At 37.7% G+C, this 13,284-nt stretch overlaps 1 protein-coding gene across 3 annotated transcripts in view; it reads left to right on the top strand.

The window, feature by feature from the left end:
• LOC118653718 (G-protein coupled receptor-associated sorting protein 2-like) overlaps window positions 1-13,284 on the top strand; it is a 32,684-nt gene that overhangs the window by 7,122 nt on the left and 12,278 nt on the right. The gene's annotated exons all lie outside the window — the stretch shown is intronic.

Here is a 13,284-nt window from a genome sequence, read left to right as displayed (position 1 = left end):
TTCCTACTTTTGTGCATTCCTTCATGCTGTTCACTCATGTTGCAATGCCCTTATAACCCTTTTCTGCCTATGGGGAAACTAATTCATTATTTTAAGCTCCGTTACAATGCCAGGTCCTTTTTGAAGTCTTCTCCGACAGCCTTATTTTTCCTTCCTCCACGTTGAAATTAATAGCTCCTTCTGCATTTCCAGAGGTGTGTTTTTTATTTGATTGTCTTGTTCCTCTATTTTAGCATTTGTGTCTTTATACCATGTCTTGGATTCTTAATTTTAAGTTTGAACTTGTGTTTAGGGACAGTTAGTATAGAGGGGGAAGCTTGGGTTTGAGAGTGTCTGACTCCAAAGACTGATTTTTTAAATTATGTACAGTAATAATAATTAACATTTATACATTTATTGAAGTGCCTACTATGTGCCAGATACTGTTCTATGTGCTTTACTTGTATTAACTCATTTAATTCCTAAAACAGTCCAATGGAGAAGGTACTGCTGAGATACTGACTGGTTAAATAACTTGACCAAGCTCATTGAGTTGGCTAGTAGTAGAGCTAAGATTCAAACCTTTTGCATTCTGAATCTGGAGCTAGCATATGTGACCACTTTTTAACTCTGTATCCCCACATAGCTCCTAGTAAAGTACATTGCCCATCCCAAATTTAATTTGTATATTGATACGCCTGACCCTTATCTTTTCCCTTTGTGTAGACCACTTCTGCCTTACCTTCATTTCCTATCTAAGCATTTATGGTTCATCACTTTTCAACATGTTGTTAAATTTTCCTTTTTATTGTGATAAAATATATAACATGAAAATGGGCATTTTAATGACTTTAAGTGTACAATTGACACCATCACTACAATCTATTTCCAAAACGTTTTCATCACCTGATAGAGAAGCTGTGCAACCATTAAGTAATAATTTCTCATTCCCCTCTCCCTCTAGCCCAGGAGTGGGCAAACGTTTTGACTCGAGGGCCACAATGGGTTCTTAAACTGGACCGGAGGGCCGGAACAAAAGCATGGATAGAGTGTTTGTGTGAACTAATATAAATTCAAAGTAAACATCATTACATAAAAGGGTACGGTCTTTTTTTGTTGTTGTTTTATTCATTTCAAACGGGCCGAATCCGGCCCGCGGGCCGTAGTTTGCCCACGGCTGCTCTAGCCCCTGGTAATTACCAGTCTACTTTTAAGAGAAATCATGCAGTATTTGTCCTTTTGTGTCTGGCTTATATCACTTAGCATGCCATTTTCAAAGTTTATCCATGTTGTAGCATGTATCAGAACTTTATTCCTTTTTAAGTTTTTTTAAATTGTTATTTATTGATTTTAGAGAGAGAGGAAGGGAGGGAGGAAGGGAGAGAGAGAGAGAGAGAGAGAGAGAGAGAGAGAGAGAGAGAGAGAGAGTAATATTCCTATGTGTGTTCACATTTTGTTTACCATTCATCTATTGATGGACACTTGAATTGTTTCCACTTTATGAATAACACTGCAGTGAACATTGGTGTACTGTTCAAGTTCCTGCTTTCAATTCTTTTGAATATACCTAGAAGTAGAATTGCTGTGCTGTATGGTAATTCTGTGTTTAGCTTTTGGAAGAATTGCCAAACTGTTTTTCACAGCAATGGCACCATTTTACATTCCCACTTAAGGGTTTGTTTAATAGTCTATTCTTTTCCCATTGAATGGACTTGGCACCCTTGTCAAAATCAATTGGTCCTAGACATATTGGTTTATTTCTGGACTCTCAATTCCATTCCATTCATTTCTGTATCAATCTTTATGCCAGTAGCACAGGGTTTTGATTACTATAGCTTTGTAGTAACTTTAGAAATCGGGAAGTGTAAGTGCTCCAAAGTTTCCTCTTTTTTAATATTGTTTTTGTTAATCTGTCCCTTTCCATTCTATATGATTTTAGGATCAGCTTTTCCATTGATAAAAAAAAAAGCTATTTGGATTTTGACAGGGATTGCATTCAAGCTATAGATTGCTTTGGGCGTATTGTCATCTCAATAACATTAAGTCTTCCAATCTATGAACACAGGATTCTTTCCAATTTATACAAATATTTAATTTATTTTAGCCCTAGCTGGTGTGGCTTGGTGGATAGAGCGTTGGCCTGCGGACTAAAGGGTCCCAGGTTCAATTCCGGTCAAGGACACATGCTTGGGTTGTGGGCTTGACCTCCCAGTGGGGGGCGTGCAGGAGGCAGCCGATCAATGATTCTCTCTCATCATTGATGTTTCTATCTCTCTCCCTCTCCCTTCCTTTCTGAAATCAATAAAAATATATAAAAAATATTTAATTTATTTTAGCAATATTTTATCTGTCAATGGACATTTTGGTTGTTTCCACCTTTTGGCTATTGTGAATAATTCTGCTAAGAACACTGGTTGTACAAATATCTGTTTGAGTCCCTGCTTTCAGTTATTTTGGGTATATAACTAGAGTAGAATTATTAAAAATAGAATTACCATATGTTTAATTTTTTGAGGAATTTCCATACTGTTTTCCAAAGCAGCTGCACTTTACATTTCCACCAGCAGTGCACATAGGTTTCAGTTTATCCTCATCCTTGCCAACGTTTGTTATTTTCTGTGTTTGACCAGTTTGAATGTGTGTGAAGTGGTATCTTGTGGTTTTGCTTTGTATTTCCCTAATATCTAGTGATGTTGAATAGATTTCCACTAGAGGCCTGATGCACGAAATTCATGCAAGGGGCTTGGCCCTCACAGCCCCAGCTGCCTCGGCCCTCACAGCCCCGGCTTCATCTGGATCCAGAAGGTCATCCACACAGTTGTTCAGCTGTTCGGCCATTCGGTCGATTTGCATATTACATTTTTATTATTATAGATTTGATTACTGGCCATTTGTATGTTTTCTTTGAAGAAATGTCTATTCATGACCTTTGCCCCTAAACTTAAACCTTTAAAAACAGGTTTGTTTGGTCTTTTGTTGTTGAGTTTTAGGAGTTCTTCATGTATTATTGATATTAACCCCATATCATATGATTTGCAAGTATTTATTCCCATTCGATGGGACTGCCTTTTCACTTTCCTGAAATGGTCTTTTAATACACAAAAGTTTTTAATTTTGATGAAGTCCAATTTATCTATTTTTCTTATGTTTTTTATGTCATATCTAATAAATAATTGCCAAACCCAATGCCACGAAGTTCTTCCCTATGTTCTAACAGTCTTAAAGTTTTAGCTCTTAAGTTTGTCTTGGATCCATTTTGAGTTAATTTTTTGTATATGATGTAAGGTAAAGGTCCAAATTCATTATTTTGCATGTGGATATCCCGTTTTCCCAGCACCATTTCTTTAAAGGAATGCTTGTTTTCCATTGAATGGTCTTGGTACCCTTGTCAAAAATCATTTGGCCGTGTATGCAGGGGGTTATTTCTGGGCTATCGATTCTGTTTCACTGGTTTATTGTCTATCTTTTTGTCAGTACAGTAAAACCTCAATATAATGGACTAATTCAGGCGAAGGGAGTCCATTAAAGCCGAAAGTCCATTATATAATAAAGTAGGTTTTCCAAATGGGTATGTTAAAAAATCTACAAATTAGTTAGTTGACCTGTTTTTACTTATGTAGACACATTTGTGTAATGAAAATTAAGTATTAATTTCACAGAAAAGTTTTCTGTATGTATTACTGTAATTTCAAATTTATACAGAAGAAGTCTAGTAAATGTGTACATTCACCAGTCACCTCGAGTAAACAAATGCATGCAGCTGGGGCGTGGCTGAGCACACAAGGGAACATTGGCCAGCATGCTTTAAAACTGCTGTACAAAGTCACTCCAGGTGACAACAGAAACAATTACCAAGCGCGATGCTTTGTGATCACATGCTAATCATTCACCGAACATTGTTTATGATTCGTGACTCTTGGATTTAAATATGTAGACTATAGTTGTAGATATGTAATATTTATTTATGTTGGTGAAATTACAGCAGTGTTTTTCAAACTTATGACCTGTTAGCTAAAATTTGTTAAAAATAACGGGAAAAAAAGCTGTTAATTTAACTGTAAGCAAATCTTAGTTCAAAGCATTTTAAAATGAAGGTGTGTTAATTTTCACATATGACATACGGACTGGAAATTTTGTCTGATAAATACGAAATCCATTAAATTGAGGTCCACAAAATTGAGGGTTTACTGTACCATACTGCTTAGATTACCAGAGTTGTTGTAACAAGCTTTGTGTGATATTGTGATTTCTAAGAAATATGCATATATTTGGTCATTCTAATAACCAAAATATACTTCTCATATATAGTTTGTATTTGTCCACAGTTCTTGACTGACAGTTCCCAAAACAGTTGAAACTTCCTGAGTGGTAAGAGTAATGGGGGCTTATTTTGTCATTATATTTGGTCTCGTCTTTAGTTCCTGAAATTTACTTCAGAGCCACTAAAGTAAAATGGGTGTCTTGTTATTTATAGCAAGCCCCTTTTCACCATGACTGGGTCTATATTAATGAGGTGACTTTTGGAAAGCACCTAAAGATGATAGCTGATTGGCTGAGGAACCAAGTATGTGATTACAGGGTTGAAACTTTCAGTCCAACCACCCCACTATTATCTCTTAGGAAAGGAGAAGGGCTGGAGGTTGAATCAATTACCAATGGCCAATGATTTAATCAATCACATAATAAAACCTCCATAAGAAAACCAAAAGATAGGGTTTGGAAAGCTTCTGGGTTTGTGAACACAAGAAGATTCTGGGATAGTAGAGCACTGGGAGACAGCATGGAAGCACTACACCCTTTTCCCATACCTTGCCATAGCTCTTTCATCTGGATTTTCCTGAGTTATATCCTTTAATAATAAACCAGTAATCTGGTAAATAAACTGTTTCTCTGAGTTCTGTGAGCCACTAGCAAATGAATCAGACCTAAGGAGGTGGTCACTGGAACTTCCTATCTGGGAGAAAGCTGCATCCCCAGCTCTCGCTCTGATGCCAGACAATTCAGTTTCTCCCTTTACATCTCTGGTGCCCTTCAAACTGCTGCCCCAGTGCTGGAGCTCAGAGAAGTGAATCCAAATAAGTGCATGGGCCTTTTAACAGGAACTGTCTGGGACTACAGCATCCTTTTGTCTTCCTCAGCCTCAATCCCTACTGATTTATAGTCAGAAGTTATGGAGACTTCTCTTTCTGGCACTGGAACCCTGGGCTGGGGGTCTGGTGTGGTGCTGAAACCCCTCATTCCTCAGGAAGGACCTCTGCATGTGAGAGGTCTACATGTGAGTGTGGACTAGCTCATTCTGTGTCTCTGCCCCTTTTGTGAGTCTCAATATGGCTTCTTTATTTCCCTAGTTTTAGTACCTCCCTTCAGCCAGATTTTAGGTGGTTCTGAATGATGGTTGTTGTGTAGTTTAGTTGTAATTTTGATGTGGTTGTGGGAGGAGGCAAGTACTACATCTACCTACACTGCCATCTTGATCAGAAGTCTATTCTTATATTTCAATATTATGTTGGCTACTTTTGTTTTTCTGCCTTTTTTATAAGCGTTTGAATAATTTTTCAATATCCACAAAGTAATTTGCTTAGATTTGAAATCCAAGCAAAGTTGAGAAGAACTGATGTCTTTACAATACTGAGTCTACTTATCTATAAACATAGAGTGCCTCTCTCCATTTATTTTGATCTTTGATTTCTTTCAGTGGTTTTGTAGGTCTTGTACATATTTTGCTAATTTATACCTAAGTATTTTATTTTTGGATATAGATGTAAATGTTATCGCACTTTTAATTTCAAATTTCAATTTTATTCCTGGTATGTAGAGAAGAAATTGATTTTTGTATGTTAAACTTGTATCCTGAAACCTTGTTATATTTGCTAATTAGTTTCATGAGGGTTTTGGTTGAATCTTTGAGATTTGTACATACACAATCTTATCATCTGAGAACAAAAATAGCTTTATTTCTTCTTTTCTAATCTGTGTACCTTTTATTTTCTTATCTTATTCCTTTAGTTGGGATTTCCAGTATGATGTTGATTAGGAGAGGTGAAAAGGGGTCACCCTTACCTAGTTCTTGATATTAGTGTGAAAGCACCTACTTTCTCACCATGAAGTGTGATGTTGGCTGAAATTTTTTTTTAGCTTCTCTTTATTAAGTTGAAGAAGGTACACCATTCTAATTTGCTGAGAGTTCTTTTTTTTAATCATGAAGAGGTGTTATATTTTGTCAAATGCTTTTACTGCATGTATTGATGTGATCGTGTGATTTTTTTTCTTCACCATGTTGATGTGATTCGTTACATTAATAGATTTTCAAATGCTGAAATGAGCCATATATACCTGGGATAAATCTCACTTAGTTATGATATATATATATATATATATATATATATATATATATATATATAATATTTTAGAGTTAACTCATTAATATTTGTTCAGGCTTTTTACATCTTGCTTTATGATATATATTTATCTGATTTTGGTATTAGGAAGTATTATCTCTGCTTTCATTTGTAGAGAGTTGGTATAATTGCTTACTGAAATATTTGATAGAATTCATCAGTGAAAATACCTGAGCCTTGCACTATTTTGAAAGTTTATCAATTATTGATTCAATTTCTCTAATAGATATAGATCTATTTAAGTTATCTATTTCCTTTGTGTAAATTTTGGTACATAGTGTCCAGGAATAGCAGGAAAATAATAAAGCTAGTCCTTTTAAAATTGTTTATCAAATATGTGCATAGAGTTGTTTATAATATTTCTTTATTACCATTTTAATGTTAATAGATTCAATTGTGCTGGCACCTCTTTCATTTCTGATATTGATAATTTGTGTCTTTTCTCTTTTTTCTTGGTTAGTCAAGATAGAGGCTTACCCATTTTTCTAATCTTTCCAAAGAACCAACTTTATTTTAGTTGATTTCTCTATTGATTTTCTGCTTTCAATTTCACTGAATTCTGCTCTAATTTTTATTCTTTGGCTCAATTTAGATTTAATATGCTCTTTTTCTAGTTTTCTAAGGTGAAAGGTTAGCTTTTAAATATAAGATCTTTTTGTCTTTACTAATATATACATTCAAATGTATAAATATCCAACTAACTTTTGATTTTGTTATATCCCTGAAATTTTGAAAGTTGTATTTTTATCTTGATTCATTTTAAAATATTGCTTTAAATTTAGAGTTCTTTCACCCATATGTAATTAAGAAACGTGTTGTTTAATTTTCCAGTATTTTGAGAACTTTCAATTATTTTTCTATTATTGATTTCTAGTTTTATTCCATTGTAGTCTGAGAACATATATTGCACAATTTCTATTCTTTTAAATTTGTTAAGATCCAGAATGTGGTCCATCTTGATGTGTTCTATGTGAGTTTGAGAATTTATATCCTGCTGTTGTTGGATGATATAGTCTATAGATGTCAATTAGATCTAGTTGATTGACTGTGCTGTTCAGTTCAATTGTGTCCTTATTGATTTTCTGCCTTATGGATCTGTCAGTTACTTTTAGAGGAGTGTGAAGTTTAAATATCATAGTGGATTCATCTATTTATGTATGCAATTCTATCAGTTTCTGCCTCACAGATTTTATTTATTTATTTCTTTTTTTAAAAAAATATATTTTTATTGATTTTTTACAGAGAGGAAGGGAGAGGGATAGAGAGTCAGAAACATCGATGAGAGAGAGAGATCGATCAGCCGCCTCCTGCGCACACCCCACTGGGGATGTGCCCGCAACCAAGGTACATGCCCTTGACCAGAATCGAACCTGGGACCCTTCAGTCCACAGGCCAATGCTCTATCCACTGAGCCAAACCAGTTAGGGCCAGATTTTATTTCTTATATATGGGTTTGTTTGTTTTGGCTTAAACAATAGATATTTATTTCTCATAATTCTGGAAAATGGAAAGTCCACAATCAAGATAAATATAAATAAATAATCATAATAATAAAAGGCCAGAGGTGTCACAACCAAAACGACCAAATGACTGGTCACCATGAAGTGCATGGAGCACCTCTCGTTCCCTCCCCCGCAGCCCACAGACTCTGATCACAGCAAGGCTGGAGGCCGGCAGGCGGGCAGGGCAGCAGGCTGGTGGGGCGCAGCAAGGAGAGCATGGTGAAGGGCGTGGGTGGGCGGGCCTGCAAGTGTGGCAGGGCAGCAAGGCGGGTGGGCGGGGCACGAACGCAGCAAGGCGCGCACCGGTGGGTGGTGCTGCATGATTTTGCACGCTGGGCCTCTAGTCGTACCTAATAATAGACAAACGTGTAAATTAACCGTCCCTCTGCTACGCTCACCAGCCAATCAGGAGAGTATGCAAATTAACCCAACAAAGATGGAGGTTAATTTTCATATGTAGGTGCAAAGCGGTGGAGTGAAGACTGAAGGCTCCGTCCAGAGCCACGAAGACTAAAGGCTCCAGACAGAGCGAAGGCCTGGGTCCCGGGTGCCAGAGGAAAACCAGTTCTGGCAGCCAGGGGAAGGGAAGGCCTATTGCACGAATCTCTTCGTGCAATGGGTCTCTAGTAATATAATAAAAACACAAAGTAAATAATTATAGAATGTCAGTAAACCATTTATTTTATTATTCAAAGCCCATTTGGAGCAAGTCTCTATAAAATACTCTATTCAGAACTTTCTCTCTTTCCAGATTCTTCCCATCCCTCTATTTGGAGGTTATTAACCTCTCTCATGGGATATTTGGCTCCCATTAGTGGTCTTATTTGCCATTAAAGAATTAATTTTCTTCTTATAGTAAATTCTGGCTTTCGGGTCCAATGTTTTTAGTCCTTATCTTGCCACAAGGAACCACTGTGTACTTTTAATAATAGAATCTAGCCCTAGCTGGTTTAACTCAGTAGATAGAGCGTCAGCCTGTGGATTGAAGGGTCCCTGGTTCAATTCCAGTCAAGGACACATGCCCAGGTTGCAGGCTCGAGCCCTAGGAGGGGGCGTGCAGGAGGCAGCCAATCAATGATTCTCTCTCATCATTGATGTTTCTATCTCTCTCTCCCTCTCCCTCCCTCTCTGTCAATAAAAATATTTTTTAAAAAAATAGAATCTATTTGAATTATTTATTTCCTTTGTGTGACTTTTTTTTTTTAAATATATTTTATTGATTTTTTACAGAGAGGAAGGGAGAGAGATAGAGAGTTAGAAACATCGATGAGAGAGAAACATCGATCAGCTGCCTCCTGCACATCCCCCACTGGGGAAGTGCCTGCAACCCAGGTACATGCCCTTGACTGGAATCGAACCCGGGACCCTTCAGTCCGCAGGCCGACGCTCTATCCGCTGAGCCAAACCGGCTTTGGCCTTTGTGTGACTTTTGATACATGGTGCCTAGGAATTGGTCCTTTTCAACTTGATTATAAAACTTAATGTGCATAGAGTTGTTTATAACATTTCTTTATTATCCTAATCTAAACTTGAAGAAGCCTGTATGATATAACTTTTAAACCTTCTGTGAGGTCAAAATATTTAAGTTATACTAATCTGACTTGATCCAATGATAGAACCTAAACTACTTAAGGAAGTGAGATGATAGCATGCACTTATATGCTTTCCATAAATAATAATTTTCTTATGCCTCATATATTTTTATACTCTTTTGTTAAGGCATACACACTAAGGCAAGTATATCAAACTCAAAGGCTAACATGGGCCAAATAAACAAGGTTTACATTTATGTGGGCTGCAAAAAAACAAAAGCTTCAATTTTCATAGAAACGTAGGTTTATTTCGATAGAGACATGCTGAATATGAAATAAATGAGTTACTGTTAACATAAAAACATTTTAATAAAAATTAATATCTTTTTCTTGAACATTAACTTATCAGACACTGAATAACTGCACAAATTAATAAGCGTAATGCAAATAAACCTATTTTTCTTGTTCTCTGAAAGCAAAATATTTCCTGTTGCACACACCAAACAAGTCAGTGCAAGACTAATGACATGGCAATCAGCTGCTAAAATATTTGCTGCTAGTATTAGTGGAGAGAAATGGTGCACCTGTGTGTAAGGCACATAAGGGAAATAAATGCAACACGATTATAGTAATCAGTCATTAGCAAACGTTGTAGTTTGTTATTAATAATCCTGTATAATAAAAGCCTCATATGCAAATCGACCAAACAGCGGAACTACTGGTCAGCTGGGGGCAGGGCCAGCAAATGGGTGGTACCAGGCCAACCAAGGCAGGTACCAGTGGGTAGAGCAGGGGTGGGCAAACTTTTTGACTCGAGGGCCACAATGGGTTCTTAAACTGGACCAGAGGGCTGGAACAAAAGCATGGATGGAGTGTTTGTGTGAACTAATATAAATTCAAAGTCAACATCATTACATAAAAGGGTACGGTCTTTTTTTTTTTTTAGTTTTATTCATTTCAAACGGGCCGGATCCGGCCCGCGGGTAGGGTAGAGGGAAGGGAAGGTGATCGGGGTGGTGGTGGAGGGGTGATTGGGGTGTGGGGCTGGCTGCTTGCTGGCTGGTGCTATCCCCCAATGAGCCCACGGGTCGCCTCTCAAAGAGGGAGGCCAGACTTCTGCTTAGGCCCACACCCCACATCGTCAGTCGGACATCCCCCGAGGGCTCCTGGACTGCAAGAGGGTGCAGACCGGGCTTAAGAACCCTCCCACCCTCACCCCCGAGTGCATGAATTTTCGTGCACTGGGCCTCTAGTTATATATAACAGGATATTGTAAAAATTAAGTCAGGAAATTTTTATTAAAATGTTTCTTATATACCATTATATTGGCTGGGCTGCAAAAATATTCACTGTGGGCCGCATGCAGCCCATGGTCCACGAGGTTGACATGCTTGCACTACGGGTTATTATGTCTTTGATTTGATCCACTTATCATTTGTAGTGTGATCTTTATTCCTGATAATTTACCTTCCTTTGAAGTATGCTTTGTATGAAAATAATAAAGCTTCTCCAACTTTCTTTTTGAGGTGCTAAAAGTATTATGTTATTAATTTCAAACTTAACTTGTTCATTACTAGTATATACTAAAGCAAGTGACTTTTGTTTATTAACCTTATCTTCTAAACTTGTTAGAATGTCTTATTAGTTCCAGGAGTTTTTTGTTTATTCTTTCAGACTTTCTACATACACAGTCATGTCATCTGTGAACAAAGATAGTGTTATTTCTTCTTCCAATCTATATTCCTTTTATTTCCTTTTCTGGTCTTAATGCATTTGGTATGAATTCCCATATAATGTAAAGGAGTGGTGTGAGGGAACATACTTGACTTTTTCCTGATCTTAATGGTAAAGCTTCTAGTTTCAACCATTAAGTGTGATATCAGCTATAGAGTTTTTGTAGATATTCTTTATCAGGTCAAGGAAGTCCCACTCTCCCTGATTTGCTGAACCAACTTTATTCTTTTACATGTGAATATTTAGTTGTCTTAGCATTGCTTGTAAACAGGATTTTCTATAAATGGTGATTGAATTCCAGTCAGTGCGATATGAGTGAAAATTATATGGGCATTTCTTGACTGAGGATTTTAAGAGGCAGGTGGACTACCTCTACTCTTTTTTTTCCCCTACTTTGCTGGCTGGACACAGGCTGTGATGATGTCCCATGGTACTGATGCAATAAGTAAGTGATGACCCAGCCAGTGTTGCTCAGTGGTTTAGTGTTGACCCATGAACCAGGAGGTCATAGTTAGATTCCTGATCAGGGCACATGCCCAGGTTGCAGGCTCAATCCTCAGTAGGGGGTGTGCAGGATGCAGCCGATCAATGATTCTCTCTCATCATTGATGTTTTTATCCCTTTCTCCCTTTCCCTTCCTCTCTCTAAAGTCAATTAAAAAACAAATGTTTAGAAATAAATAAGTAAAATAAGTAAGTGATGGTTAGGTAATCTGAAACATAACAAAAGGTACTGTATACTTCTCATTTTCTTTCTATTTTGAAAGTAATTTGACATTCAATTAAATGTCAGTATTTGCTGGCATTGTGGAAATTCAGGATTTCCTCTCCCAGCAAATCTAATAACCTCACCTCATCAACCCCTTTAGATCTAGCATTCCTCAAGGAGTATTTTCCATGTCCTGAATATCAGTGGCTTTCACATGATTTTTTCAAGTGTTGTTGCCACACTAAGTTTTACTGTCAAACACTTAAGTCCCTCCAACTGCTCCTTCTAATTTTCCCAACCACTTCCCATACCTAGAGTCCTCATCATGTCAGAGCTGAGTAGTCTAGAGAATAGAGAGAAGGATGTTTTCCTCTCTTTAGGTTGCACTTTATAAATGAGATTTGCACCCCAAAGTATAAAAGAGTTTATTTTAAAACAGTGCTTTCTGGGATAACTTATGAACCTGCCTTTGTTATGACAAACATACAGTTGAGGGCATATGTTAGAACAGAAAAAAATAGGAGCCCTATTCCACAGGCTGCCATTAGAATAGCTGTATTCCCCTAATGACCAGGTAGTGTTCCTGGGCTGAGGTCATTGTGCCTGGCTCTGTTTTCCCTCAGGATAAATTCTCTTAAAGCAGAACCCACACCAAATGTGAACTGAAAATATTCTTGGGTCAAGTCTACTCACCAGTTCTCCAGATATGCCTTGTCTCAAGTAGTAAAGTTAGGTTGAGATCTTTCCCAGAAGGCTCTTCAGCCTCTATTGAAAGTAGACATCTGTTGAGTCAATTTTATCACAAGAACTCAACCTGGTCTGCTTGGTCCCAATTGCAAGTGACTTGAATTCCTATGCAAGGCTCTTGAAAATCAGGGAGAGAAGAATAGATACATTCTAAGAATGAACAGGGTTTGGCTCAGACTTGGACAAAAGGGAGATCCCAGAAGAAAAGTTTGTCTGTGGCACATGAAGGAGAGAACAGAGGCAAATTAAATTAAGTGGGCATAAACCCAGGTCCATGCTCACAATGTTTGAGAGAGAACGGAGATCATTTGAGCTGCACAGGCAAGGGATATTCTAGTGTGAAAGTTCACTTGCATGGATGTGGGATGTGGGGGTGGGGGTGTGGGCAGAGTTGTAGTTATGATGAAGCATCACAGCTGCTTCGCTAACCTGGGCTTAATGCTTGGGAGAATGTTTGATTCTGAAATTGTTCCATAGCTCTTCGGTATCCTGGGGTTAATTCTTGGGAGAATGTCTGGTTCTGAAGTTGTTCCATAGCTCTTGAGCCTATTGATGGTAGCTCCCTCAGTTAGTAATGTGGGGGGCAGGCGAGGGGGGTGACACAACAAACCTGGGACTCTGCTTTTATTAGGTCTGAGGGTGAGGAGCCTAAGGTTTCTAGAGGTTCACTCTTTATTGGCTTAT

Source organism: Myotis myotis, unplaced genomic scaffold (genome assembly GCF_014108235.1).
Source record: "Myotis myotis isolate mMyoMyo1 unplaced genomic scaffold, mMyoMyo1.p scaffold_m19_p_4, whole genome shotgun sequence".
In the NCBI taxonomy this organism is placed as follows: domain Eukaryota; kingdom Metazoa; phylum Chordata; class Mammalia; order Chiroptera; family Vespertilionidae; genus Myotis; species Myotis myotis.
Note: the sequence above shows the minus strand (reverse complement) of the source record. Positions and strands in the feature narration are given on the sequence as shown.